This window comes from Mus musculus, chromosome 9 (genome assembly GCF_000001635.26).
Source record: "Mus musculus strain C57BL/6J chromosome 9, GRCm38.p6 C57BL/6J".
Classification (NCBI taxonomy): Eukaryota; Metazoa; Chordata; class Mammalia; order Rodentia; family Muridae; genus Mus; species Mus musculus.
The window spans coordinates 7,743,762-7,757,309 of NC_000075.6; the positions used below are offsets into that span (position 1 = coordinate 7,743,762).

Below are 13,548 nucleotides of genomic sequence, written 5' to 3' on the forward strand. Positions count from 1 at the left end.
TAGCTCCCTGCAAATGCATTGTCTGTCTAGACTTAAGAAACTCAAGAGCAGGCCCCTCATAACACTGCTTCCATGCTTCCTGTAGTGCTGCACAGTGTCTTTGTTTGCTCTCTATCGATGACTGAAAGTGACTCCAGAGGGAGAGTTTACCTGGTTTATGGATGACAGCCTGTAGAGCAAAGCCAAGGGAAGAACTCAAGGAAGGAGCCTAGAGACAGGAGCTGAAGCAGAGACTTCGCCCGTGATGAATGCTGCTTGTTAGCTTGTTGGCTTGCTTTCTTCTTGATTGTGAGCCATCCTTTACAGGTGAGCCATCTCTCCAGACCTCAGAATGCTTCCTTATACCGGCCAGGCCAGCCTGTCCAGGGGTGGCATCACACACAGTGGGCTAAGCCCTAACACATCAAACACTAATCAAGAAAATGCTCCCATGAACTTGGCTAGAGGCCAATATGATGGGCATTTCCTCAGCTGAGATGCCCTTTTCCCGAGTGATTCCAATTTGTGTCAAGTTGACAAACACTAACCAGCACAAATAGTAAATGCTCAACAAAGAACTTCAAAATATTTTACTGACTTCATGTCACAGAGTCTGTGTGGCTGGGTCTCAGGACAGCTTCAGTTTCCAAGAAACTTGATTCAGGGCCAAGCAGACAAGCTTCAGTGAGTCAAAGCAGTAGCTGTGTGAACTTGATGGCCTGAGCTCCACCCCAGAAGCCATGTAAAAAGTTAGATACAGGGAAGTACACACATTTGAGATCCTAGGATGCACAGTGAAATGGCAGAGCTAACTCTGCCTCTGACCTCCACACAGTACTGGTGTGGACACACACCTATGTATACATATACTTATACCTGTGTATATGTGCACACATACACAACATAAACACACTTTAAATAATTTATTTGAAAGACAAACACAAAGACAAAAAGGAAGGGAGGGAGGGAGGGAGGGAGGGAGGGAGGGAGGGAGGAAGAGGAGAGGAGAGGAGAGGAGAGGAGAGGAGAGGAGAGGAGAGGAGAGGAGAGGAGAGGAGAGGAGAGGAGAGGAGAGGAGAGGAGAGGAGAGGAGAGGAGAGGAGAAGAGAAGAGAAGAGAAGAGAAGAGAAGAGAAGAGAAGAGAAGAGAAGAGAAGAGAAGAGAAGAGAAGGAAGAGAAGAGAAGAGAAGAGAAGAGAAGAGAAGAGAAGAGAAGAGAAGAGAAGAGAAGAGAAGAGAAGAGAAGAGAAGAGAAGAGAAGAGAAGAAACTTGGTTTAGAAGCCAAAAACAACTTAAAATCATTTGAGGAGCTCAAGACATGGCTTAGCAGTTAAGAACACATATTATTCTTCCAGAGAACCCTACTTCAGTTCCCAGCTCCCACATCAGGTGACTCACATGTACCTGTAACTCCATCTCCAGAGTATCTGACATCCTCTTCTGGCCTCTACAGGCATTTGCACACACATGGTATACACATACACATGCATACACATAAGCAAAAATAAAAGTAAATCCTTAAAAGGTCATTTGAGGTCTGGTAAGTGGCTCTGTGAGTAAGGGTACTCGCACCAAGCTGAATTCAATTTTCCAGAGCCCAGATGGGCATTCTGGGGTACAGATTATCTTGATGGTATTAACTATGGGTCATAACAAACCCTGTCTACCTTAAAGTGGCTTTTGTCAGGGAATTTTATAACAGCAAAGGAGAGAGAAACTTAAGATTATATGTATCTTAATTAGGGTTTTCATTGCTATGAAGAGACACCATGACCAGGGCAACTTTAATAAAGGCAAACATTTAATTGGGTCTGGTTTACAGTTTCAGAAGTTTAATCCATTATCATCATGGTGGGAAACATGACAGCATCCAGGCACATCCAGGCAGACATGGTGCAGGAGATGGAGCTGAGAGTTCTGCATCTTGATTGGAAGACAGCCAGGAGAAGACTATCTCTTCCAGGCAGCTAAGAGGAGGATCTCACTGCCCACTCCCACAGTGACACACTTCATCCAACAAGGTCACACCTCCTAACAGAGCCACTCCCTAGACCAAGCATATTCACACCACCACAACATGTAATAAACACACTGTGTAATATATAATATACAATATAAAGTTAGATTAGTAATTAAGTTTGAAATAAAAATAATTATATTTCCCTTTACCAAAAGTCTTAGTCAATGTTCTATTGCTGTGAAGAGATACCATGACCAAGGCAACTTTTATAAAGAAAAGCATTTAACTGGGTATTGCTTACAGTTCCAGAGGCTTAGTCCATTATCATCAAGGCAGAGAACATGAGATGTACAGACCTCAATGTCCTGATCCACAGGTGGGGAGTGAGGAGGCAGAGAGAGAGAGAGGGAGGGAGGGAGGGAGGGAGGGAGGGAGGGAGGGAGGGAGGGAGGGAGGGAGAGAGAATGAGACTAGATGCTCTAGAAACCTCAAAGCCCCTTCCAGTGACACACCTCCAAGGAGGCCACAGTTACTCCAATAAAGCCCACCTCCCAATTCTTCTCTGATAGTTCATCAACTGGGGACCAGCATGAAAATGTATAAATTTATGGGGGATGTTCTTATTCAAAGTACCACACCAGCACTCAACAGAAGTCAAGACTACTTGGAAAGTTGCAGCCAGTGAAATGGACTTATCTTATGAATTTATTGTCATTCAATAAATTCCGACATTGTAGAAATAAGAGCACAAACATGTCTGTCTGTTTTTCTGACATGCCATGCTCATGACACCGTTAGACATGGAGATTGTTAAGGGGAAAGCCTGGGCTCCAGTTATCTCAATGGTTAGATTCTGCCACTCATTTCCAATGTGCCAACTAAAAAGACACCTAATGTGAGAAGTAGAGAGAATGGCTGTGATCAGTGTAGCCACACTGGGAACAGAAACAGTGACCACACATCTGTTTTCAGCATTCTGACATGGGCTTAGTTTAATAAGAGGCGAAAGGTTTATATAATTAAGCATCCCTGGTGAGGATGCGGTCCCATGCATCATCCCCTCATCATTGTCTGAGCTGCCATCTGCTAGAAAGTAGAACAAATTGTTAATCTGCTAACCACTGTTACTATCCAAGGGGACCAACCTGACTCCTTCCAAGATGGTGACTTCTGATCCCAGGTGATCTGGGTAATTGGCCTCCCCCAGAAAGGCTCTGCTCTCTGAGGCTTTTGCTCTCCCTGAGATCCAAGGGGCTGCAGATTTGGACAATGACTTTATTTTTGTGCTTTCAGCCTTGAAAGAGAAAGGTTAGGTGAACAAACACTGGGGACGATGATTCACTGAAAGCCATGCTAAGGAGATGGGGAGGGAGGGAGGGAGAAGTATCCCCTCGAGGAGACAATGTCCACAGTCTACCCAGAAGCCCCTCCCCTATGCAACACTGGTAGAGCTTCCATCAATCAGCATTGTGGTATGTCTGTTTTTCAGAGTTCCTCAGAAAAGCGAGACTTTTCCTCTTTCCCTCTTCCTCTCTTTTTCTTTCAGATACTGACCAAAGTCTTGGCATGCTTTCCAGACACTGGTCTTTCTTGCTCTTTTTCTCTAAAGCTCCCTCCCCTTCTGCCACATAGACACTTAGCCTTTACTATGAAACTGTCTGCTTTCTTGTTTTTTTTTTTAAAGGCTTACTTTACTATTTTTAATTATGTGTATATGTATGTGTCTGTAGGTGGCTATGTGCACACGAATGCTGGTGCCTGTGGAGGCTAGAAACCTTGAAAACCCCTACAGCAGTTGTGAGCTGTCCCATGTAGATACTAGCAAAATTGGATCCTCTGAAAAGAAAGAATAGTATATGCTGTTAACCAGAGCCCTCCAGCCTCTGCCTGCTTTCTTCAAGGTGTAGGGGCACCACATTTTTTCCTGCCCAGAATGCTCTGCTCTATCTATCCCAGTCATTTGGGTGCTTAGACCCGTGAGGATGAAAGGAACATAATATGCACCCAGGCATCCCGTAAAGGCCATTGACCTTTTGATCTGGAATGCAATGTGGAGGGAGATAAGAACAGGACAATGGACTTCGAGGTGTTAAAAGTTGCCTCTGCCTCTGTAAAACCTGTTTATCACTATGGGAAAGGATGAAGTGGTCTTTTTACTACTATAGAGAGAGAAGGAAGACACAACTCAGGGAAGTAAAAACAATTTTCTCGCTCAACTGTGATTTCCATGGATATTTGTGTGCATACCTTTCTGATGGCTGCCCTTGAAACTCTCCTTAGCCTCCACTTCCATATGGCATGCTGTCTGCCTCTAAGACTGCCTTCCCACTAGCAGAAAGAATAAACTCACTTAACCTAGATTTGAATTGAGTCTAAGTCAATGATTTCTCCCAGTGGATTAAATGCCACCACACTTGCCCACCCATAGTTGATCTCTCAGACTCTAAGAATATTATCCTTAAGCTTCCACCTGAGTCCAGTTCTAAATTATTTCATTAATGAGTCTAGGCTCCCAAAGAGGAAAATTCAATTTTCCCCAGCACATCTCGGTGTGCATTTTTCAAACATTTATTGGGGTTTTTTTTTTGTCAATTTCATATCATACACCCCAATCCCACTCATCTCCCCTCCCCTCAGTACCCACCTTCTACCCTCCCAACCTGCCTCCCAACCAGAGTATGTGGGGGAGGGGGGAATCTCGTTGTAGAAGCTGTAGTGTGTGTGTGTCCCATAGTATACCCTCTTGCCCATACTTCTTTGTTTGCAAATGTTTGCAATTCATTATGATGAGTTGTTTGTCTGGTTTGAGCCCTCTGGCTTCTGCTACCCTATCAATACCTTATCAACCTCACTGGGACTCCTCTTGAATATCCCCTTGTTGTCCTGGGTCCTGAAGATCCTGTAGCTTTGAATCTGTAGGACTGGTCCCTTTACGCACTCTATCAGTTCAAAGCCCTGAATCTGGGCCTGAGAGGTATCTGAGCTGGTCAGCTCTGCAGGTTCTCCCACACTCACAACATCAGGGTGAACTCTCCTGCCCTGCCCTGCCCTGCCCCAGCTGGCCTATCCAATGCCACTGGCAGCAGGGGGCAGAGCCAGCTCTCCCACTCTCATGCCCTTGGGGCTGGTTCAACCTGAGCCCAGGCCATCAGGGCCAGCTCTACTGGGGCAGGGCCAGCTCTCCCACTCTCATGACCCAGGGGCCAGCTCTCCAGCCTGCCATGAGTAGCAAGGAATGAAGGGAGGGAGGAGGGCATCTTTCCCTCTTCCCACCGCACATTCTTTTTAAATTTTTTAAATTTGTTTTTATTTTAAATATGTGAATACAGTGTGGCTGTCTTCAGACACACCAGAAAGGTGTGAACCATTACAGATGGTTGTGAACTACCATGTGGTTGCTGGGAATTTAACTCAGAACTTCTATAAGAGCAGTCAGTACTCTGAAGCCATCTCTCCAGCCCTCTGCACGTACGTTCTTAATGGGGGCTTTATAACATCCAGAAATGACAGAAGGACTGTAAGATAGAATTTCAAAAGTGAAACTATTTTAAAATATGCTATATGGAGCTAACATTGGAATGCCCAAGCACAAAGAAGCCTCTTTTAATTTCTCTCACTCAGTTACCACATCCAAAATTGAATTTATGTTCAATGCATACCCTAAATACACTCCTGCCATGCTAGTTCTAACCCTACACATTCTCCTATGAAGGTTCATTTTCACTGTCCAGTTGGCTGAACAGAAAATCACCATGGAAATACTCTGCTTGGCTTGTGCACGAGTGTTTCCAGAGAGGGTTAACTGAAGGAAGACCCTGCAAGTGGGTGCTAAGTGGAGCTTGCGTACCAGACTGAGTAAAAAATGAGGAGACAAGCTGTACCTCTGCTTTCATCTACCTCTGCTTCCTGGCTGTAATGCCATGTGACCAGCTGGCTCATAGACCGGTGACCATGACTTTCCTGCTGTGAGGACTGTGTACTCACACTGTCATCCATAAATCCTGCCTTTGTGAAGTTGCTTTTTTCAGATATCTTTCAGGACAGTGAGGAAATTAAGTACTCTGCCTCTTAGTCACTCCACGGGCTGGGCGTGGCAGTGCATGCTATAATCTTAGGAGGAGAGCAGCAGGGTTGCTCTGGGTCTGAAGCCAGCCTGGAATACACAGAGAATACCAAACTACCTAGATTATAGAGCAAGACCCTATTGTTTTGTTTTAAGCAAAATAAAATAAAACCAACTAATAATAAATCCTAACCTCGCTTGCCATCCCTTGAATCACTTCGAATGCTTCGTTTTAAATGTTTGCAATGCTAGGTTTGGGTCCACGAGCTTCCCCAGTGCTGACTAGGCACCGACCATTGAGCCATATTCCAAGCCCCTGGTTCTTTTCTAAATATTCCAGTTCCTCATGTGAAAATTCTCAAGACATCATCAAGGACCTCGCTGCCCATATGCAGTAAGACCCAGGCATGCAGACTTGTGCTCTGTTCCCCTTCTCAGAGTTGGTGCAATGTAGTGAGCCAGGCTTCTTTCAAGCCCTCAGAGTTCTGCTAGAACAGTAGTCCCTATTGATTATAAAGTGCCCAACTAATTCTTCTCCAACACATCACAGTCATTGGTGTGTGTGTGTGTGTGTGTGTGTGTGTGTGTGTGTGTGTGTGTGTGTGTGTGATTGTTTTCAGCTGCTCAGTCTTTGGTTAAGTGAATGAACAGTGAGCCTAGTTACTGACTGTGTCCCAGATGAGAGACTGTGACAATGAGCAGGAACCAAATCTGTAGCAACTTCACATCCTTTTTTAAAACTTCCCAGATAGCTTGTTTATCTGTGTCTTTGATCTAAAACCTTTGTTTCTGAAACCCTGCCATTTGAAAAGTGTTTGTGTAAAGAAGAAGGAAGAGACTCGCCCCCCTCTCCTCCACCCTGCCCCTGCAAGGAAACCAGTAAAGGCCTAGGAGCAGAGAAGCAAGAACTCCAATCCAATGAACTGCCAGAAGGCCCTTCTCCACCCTCAGGTTAACCCACTGCTGCTCCCTAGGAATCTCACCAAATTCCTGTAATGGGCCCAGACCTTAACATAAATGACTTCATGAGGGAAGTACCATTCAGGCCATAAGCTCAGCACATGGACAATACCCGCCAAATCAAAAACAAAGCCCTAATCTATCCAAGTCTGGGAAAGTCCCTAACCTTGCCTTTTGCCTTCTATAATTCAACTTCTGGCTAACTGTTCTTATTAAATGAAGTATGTTAATATAGGACATGGTGTTTGTGCTTAAAAGCTCACTCTGAGAAAGGCTTAGGGCTACACTGGTAGTCCCAATACTCTAGGTAGTTGTCAGTCAGTTAGCAAAGACTTTCTATTGCATTAAACCTGTGTCCACATAGTCTTCTCTGGTGGACACCCCTACCATTTATGAAGAAAAGACAGACATGTTCGGAACCTTTATGCAACACAAGTGGACCCTAGCTTCGTCTGTCAGACTATAATCTCACATTTCCTATATTGCTTATATATCCCAGCAAAATCTTTCAAGCAGTGTATAATTACAATGTGATTACATTTTAGTTGTCTTCTCGTGAATGATTATTAATGTTTTTACAATGTGTTTTTCAATACCTTTACAAAATATAACATTACGTAGTACAGGTAAAGAAAACAAATTATTCTCAAAAACCCATGTACTTGTTATACCAAGCAACTCGTGTAAGCTAGCAAGGTAGTTTCCTCAGCCAGTTTCTCTTATTGGCAGGCAGCAATTTGTGGTAATAAAAAAAAGAAATAATTATTTCATTATCTATCTTTAAAAGTAATCTTGTAAGAACCATAAAAGAATCACAAATCTAAACTTTTATATAAAAATTAGTTGTATCTACCTTAAACCCTCAAAATACACATCTACTCATCAGCAATTCTTAATAAATCCTATCAGGAAGCTGAGGGGGGAAACTGGAATAAGAAATCAGTCATCCTCTTTCTCTTCCGGTCTCCGGCGCTGCGGGAGCCGCGGGTTACCGTGCAGACATGGCCAAGTCCAAGAACCACACCACACACAACCAGTCCCGCAAATGGCACAGAAATGGCATCAAGAAACCCCGGTCGCAAAGATACGAATCTCTTAAGGGGGTTGACCCCAAGTTCCTGAGGAACATGCGCTTTGCCAAGAAGCACAACAAGAAAGGCCTGAAGAAGATGCAGGCCAACAATGCAAAGGCAGTGAGTGCGCGCACAGAGGCCATCAAGGCCCTGGTGAAGCCTCAGGCCATCAAGCCCAAGATGCCAAAAGGCCCCAAACTCAAGCGGCTGGCTTTCATCGCTCACCCTAAGCTTGGGAAGCGGATTCGAAGCTACATGGCCAAGGGTCAGAGGCTCTGCCAACCGAAGCCTAAGGTCCAAACCAAGGCAGGGGCCAAAGCTCCAGCTAAGGCCCAGGCTTCAGCTCCAGCCCAGGCTCCCAAAGGTGCTCAGGCCCCCAAAGGTACCCAGGCCCCTGTGAAGGCCCCATAGAAAAGGCTCCTGCCAGTGTGAAGACAGACGGACTGCTGTGACACACCTCCCCACACACTATTTGCAGATGACCAGTGTCCTATGCTGTTCTTACAAATAAACTCAGGCAAGATCTGTTTAAAAAAAAAAAAAAAAGAAATCAGTCCAGTCTCAGTGAAGTCACTTCAGCCAGTGCTGCCATTGTTCTTGTTCCCTGACCATAAGAGGTCCCTAGCTTAACTAATAAGAGTATGCCTTTCTGAACTTCAAATTATTCCACAATATTTTTTGCATCAGAGCCAGTAGTAAAAAATTCTCAACCTACCTTCACTAACAACTTTATTTTTCCAAATATTTTCTAAGGGTGGTGGCCATTGCTGACAATCTACATTGCTTAGTTCTTTTCTAGGATGGTGATTAAATCATTAGTCTGCTCCAACAGCAATGCCTGAACGAGATAAAGCATTGGTACTGTGAATGCCAGAGATGCTGTCCAGTGAGGGAATTGAAGCCCCCTTAAAGTTTTCGTAATTCTTAGATTAAGAGGGATGTGAGGGCAGCAAGCAGAGCAGAACTCCATAACAGAATAAAGTCCTCAGGACACGTAATCCTCTGGGCCATGCCACACCGAGGTTCACCTATGTGGCTGCGGTAACCTGTGGGCTGCATTCCATGGGTTCTAAAGCAATTTGTCATTCCTTCTGCATGGCCCTCAGCACTTATGTCCACATACAAAAAAAATGTATATACTCTGTGTGTGTGTGTGTGTGTGTGTGTGTGTGTGTGTGTGTGTGTGTGTGTGTGTATTATACCAAAGTGGACCTGGCCTTCAGCTTCTCCCAACTTGCCTCAGTCCCTACCTGTTACAGAGCATGGCTGCTATACTCTCCCTCTATGCTGAACTTTCCAACCTAGGGGCTGGACTTCCGCTCGGCCAGCAGTTCTCCAGTATATAGTCCAGATGTTTTGGTTTCCCCTCCCCCCTGCATCTTTCTTCTCTTTCTGCACCTGCACTTTCTCTTTCTCTTCCTTCTCCCCTCTGTCTCTTTCTGCTTGGCAACTTCACTGACCCCCACCCCTCCCCACCCCCCTGTTGCTGACCCCCCCCCCCCCCGTGTGGTGAATGGCCCCCCAGAGTGGCCCTCTATAAACCTTCCTTTATACTTTAATTTGGCTTGAATTGGCTCATTTAGTCAGTGAGCAGAGATAACTTATCAAAAATGTTTTAAAGAAAGAAAAAATGGAGTAAGGGTTTCTTTTTTTTTTAATATTTATTTATTTATTATATGTAAGTACATTGTAGCTGTCTTCAGACACTCCAGAAGAGGGAGTCAGATCTTCTTACAGATGGTTGTGAGCCACCATGTGGTTGCTGGGATTTGAACACCGGACCTTCGGAAGAGCAGTCGGGTGCTCTTACCCACTGAGCCATCTCACCAGCCCGGAGTAAGGGTTTCTTAACAACATTTTGAGATGTAACATGGGAGCCACTAAAATGGATAATGCTGAGAAAATTCATTGAGACTCTCCTTTAAGGAGCTTGCAACCACAGTTGGCTACATTTTTCTCTTTTTCTAAGTGCCTCTTCTCCTAACTCTCATAAAAATCTCTAACTTGACTTTCTCTCAGTGACTAGGTCTGAAATTATTTTCTATATGAAAGCCACAAACCCCGGTTTGGTCTGAAGTAAGATAACTCCACAGGCTGCTGGGAAGCAGGCTGGCAGCCTGAAGCTGCCTCTCTGTCCCTGACAGGGTGACAAGAGGACTTCTGATTGACTCTACAGTAGGGTTGAAGAAACAAGAATCCCTAAGGACAGACAGCAAGATAGAAAACATCCCACAAAGAAGACAGTAAGGTATGATAAGCAACGGGGTACTTACCAGTAGAAAGGCCCTGGGGCTTTCCTGCAGCACCCAAAACTTGGAAGTATCTGCATCCTGCTGAGATAACTTCATTCTGAACAAACCCCCAAAACACCCCAAGGTGACCTTTCCGGGCAACCAATAGCTCTGCATTCCGACACAGCTTCCCCACATTTTTCTGTTCCAATGCCACAGACCAAATCTAGTGTCTAAATATGGTGGTTAGTATCATGTCAACAGAACAGAATCTAGAGTTGCCTAAGAGATGACCTATGGGTATGCCTGTGGGAAATTCTAAACTTTGGTGGGAAGACTCATATTATCTTAATCATCTTTTATGTGCATGGGTGATTTGTCTGCATATATGCCTGTGCACCACCTGCAGGCCCAGTGTCCCGTGAGGCATCAGATCTCCCATGACTGAAGTTGTTGACAGTTGTTCCATCATATGGGTGATGGAAGTGGAACCCAGGACCTTTTGAAAGGCAGCCAGTGCCCTTAACCACTGAACAATCTCTCCAACCCAGGGAGCACTCATCTTAATTCCCTGGGTGGGGATCCTGGGTCTTAAAATCGTAAGACATAGAGATGTGAACTGACAGCAAGCATTCACTACTTTTGTCTCTCAGTTTGGCCCACAGATGCAGTGTGACCAGCTGCCTCACACTCCTGCTGTTGTGACTTCCTCTGCCATGGGTTATAACCTGAAACCATGAGCACACTGGGAAAATGGCTCTGTGAAGATGCCTTTGTCCTGTGGCTAATCATAGCAACCGATAAGGGATAGAAACACACACGTGCCCCTCTCATTGTCCGTCAGGCTGGACTCCCAAGACTGAGAACACCCTCTGGAGCCCCATGCTGGGCCAAGGGAAAGGCTGAAGTTTTGGTGAATGCAAAGGAGAAACTTGTCTCCCAGGAGGATATTTCACACAGTTCTATTTAAGTGATCATGTCTTTTTCCTGGATAACATTTCATTTTTTTCTAGAAAACAGTAATATTACAAAAACTCCAGAAAGACACCAGGACTCTCCTTTGCTCTGATTTGACCAAAGTATAATTAAAAGAGTGTGTGTGTGAGTGTGTGTGTGTATGTGTGTGAGTGTATGTGTGAGTATATGTGTGTGAATGTGTGTGAGTGTGTGTGTGTGTATGTGAGTGTATGTGAATGTGTGTTTGTGTGAGTATGTGTGTGAATGTGTGTGAGTATGTGTGTATGTGTGTGAGTGTATGTGTGAGTGTGTGTGTGTGTGTGTATGTGAGTGTGTGTAAGTGTGAGTGTATGTGTAAGTGTGAGTGTGTGTGTGAGTGTGTGTGTGAGTGTGTGTGTGAGTGTGTGTAAGTGTGAGTGTATGTGTGTGCGTGTGTGTGAGTGTGTGTGTGTGTGTGTGTGTGTGTGTGTGCGCGCGCGCATGCATGCTTCACTCAGGAAATTTGCACCTATCGATGTAGCTGTCAGCATCTTCAGGATTGTTCAGCAAGTACTCTTAACCACTGAGCCTCTTTCCATTTTTCCTTCATCCATTTGCGTCTTAGCTTCCTTTAAGATGGTGGGTTTGGGGATCCAAGATCCCTTTAACAGCACCACTTAGTAGTGCTCCATTGTCTGCACCACTGAGCAGTGCTCCCTAGCCCTCCCCTTCTTGAGAAGCCATTCTTTTAGAACATCAATCCACTAGGAACTTTATTTATTTATCTTTACTTACTTATTTTTGTGTTTTTGAAATAGAGTCTAGCTTAGTATCCCTAAGCTGACCTGGGACTTGCTTTGTAGATCAAACTGGCCTCAAACTTGCAGCTCTGCTGTGTGTGGCTCCCAGAATTCTTTGCTCAGCCCCTTGTTAGAAGTGAAAAGTCCAACTGTGCAAGCATTTATCTTTTGCTTTGTCCTGGTTTTTTGCTTATTTATTCTCCCTTTTACTCATGTACCTCTAGAATCTTGTACCGTGTCAAACACAAAAAATACTCAATTCTTGATTCATTATATACACACTGGCTACAAATGTACTCTGAGAAAGACTGAACTAAAAGATGAGAGGAAGACGTGGTCAGGGCAAAGAAATGGGGAAGTGCACTTTCAATGTAAATTATGTCAATGTCTTAGCTGTCAGTCTGCTAAAATGGAAGGTACAGGCACAGATATGGAAATTTACAGCATTTTGTTTTATCTTTGCACAGCTTTACCTAATCTTTAGCTATCACAATTTCAAAGTCAGACAGATTCTGATTCTTTCCTCATGCAAATATTAATTTACCAAAAAGTCTTATTGGTCCACAACTATGAGTGATTATCCATAGCATGCAGAGCAGATGGACCCAGCTCTAGCATCTGCTCCATTGTTTGTCTGTTTCTTGTGTAGGCTGGCTAGCCTCAAACTATGTAGCCAAAGATAGCCTTCAATGTCTATACCTCCTGAGTACTGAGATTACAGGCATGTAGCCACAAATCCAGCACCTGTTCCTTTTTAACTAAAAATTTACTATGGTGAATTTTTAAGCAAGTAGGATAGTCTGTCTACATTGTCAACTGGACTTACAATCACTTAGCAAGTACACCTTTAAGCCTCTACTGAGGGTGTATCCTGAGAGATTTAAATACAGAGGGAAAATCATCCTGAAAGTGACTGGCACCATTCTGTAAACTGAGATCTTGCACTGAATCAAAGTTAAACAGGGAGAAAATATGGGTGCAACCTTCCTCTTTCTGCCTCCCTCCTGAGGACATGTTGTGACCAGCTGCCTCGGGTTCCTACTCCAACCTTTCACCCCTACCCCTATCCCATGACGGACCATACCTCTCAACTGTGACCCAAAGTACAGCTTTCTGTAAGTTGCTTTCAATCAGTACTTTGTCATGATGATAAGACAAGCAAAGCAGAAAGTTTTGCTGAGAAAACATGAAATCTTTGTAACCTTTACAGAATTATTATAAAGCAGCCTCTGCTGTCCCTATGTGGAAAGCAACTCACATCTAGTCCTTCATGAATATTTTATTGTTTATTGTTATTTTAAATTTTATTTATGATTGGGGCGGGTATGCATATGCCCACCCCATGGATCAGAGGACAACTTTAGAGACTGGGTTCTCGTCTTCCACATTTTTATGAGGGATGTTGTTAATCATAATATTGTATACTTGTACAAAAATGTATTAGAATTAGGAATTTCAAAAAACAAAGATTTAGTACTGTGCCTAATATATAATTTGAAAATAAAATAGCCTTTTGTTTGTTTGTTTGTTTGTTTTTTGAGACAGG

The 13,548-nt window shown here is 44.1% G+C and overlaps 1 pseudogene; it reads left to right on the plus strand.

The window, feature by feature from the left end:
• Positions 7,911 to 8,564, plus strand: Gm10709 (predicted gene 10709; annotated as a pseudogene).